This window comes from Papaver somniferum, unplaced genomic scaffold (genome assembly GCF_003573695.1).
Source record: "Papaver somniferum cultivar HN1 unplaced genomic scaffold, ASM357369v1 unplaced-scaffold_10594, whole genome shotgun sequence".
In the NCBI taxonomy this organism is placed as follows: Eukaryota; Viridiplantae; Streptophyta; class Magnoliopsida; order Ranunculales; family Papaveraceae; genus Papaver; species Papaver somniferum.
Genome location: NW_020619486.1, coordinates 1 through 646, shown reverse-complemented (window position 1 = coordinate 646; position 646 = coordinate 1). Strand labels below are relative to the sequence as shown.

The 646-nt window shown below is 54.6% G+C and overlaps 1 non-coding gene across 1 annotated transcript; it reads right to left on the bottom strand.

Annotated features, from left to right (window-relative positions):
- Positions 1-362: 362 nt before the first annotated feature.
- Positions 363-518, bottom strand: LOC113327624. The gene has a single exon (XR_003349072.1). It is a non-coding gene; the product is annotated as a 5.8S ribosomal RNA (ribosomal RNA).
- Between the last annotated feature and the right edge of the window lie 128 nt (positions 519-646).

Here is a 646-nt window from a genome sequence, read left to right as displayed (position 1 = left end):
TGTTCCCGGTTCGCTCGCCGTTACTAGGGGAATCCTTGTAAGTTTCTTCTCCTCCGCTTATTGATATGCTTAAATTCAGCGGGTAGTCCCGCTTGACCTGGGGACGCAGAGTGGGTGCCATATTTATGGCCCGATGGGTTCCTTATGGTCCTTCACGGTAAGCACAGCAGACACGGATTCAGGAATGAAGAGAGACAACGAGTGTCGACCACCACGAATCGTGACGCTGTCCTCCCAGGGCCTGTGTTTAGACCGACCGCACTTTAAAGGCACGGGGGGTCAATGTCCTCCCCATTCACTGCCCAGTGCCAATATCGCCAAAAGGCGCCAAGGACATGAGTTGGAGGGGGAGACTCGGTGCGTGACGCCCAGGAAAGCGTGCCCTCGGCCCGAAGGCTTGGGGCGCAACTTGCGTTCAAAAACTCGATGGTTCACGGGATTCTGCAATTCACACCAAGTATCGCATTTCGCTACGTTCTTCATCGATGCGAGAGCCGAGATATCCGTTGCCGAGAGTCGTTCGAAGATAGGATTTCGCGACACCTACCGCTGCATTTTTCCCACCGAGGCAGGAGAAAGAGAAGAGGCGCGCTAGCATCCATTTGTTTTTTCCTTGGCGCTCACCGCGCCTTGGGTTCGTTTTTCG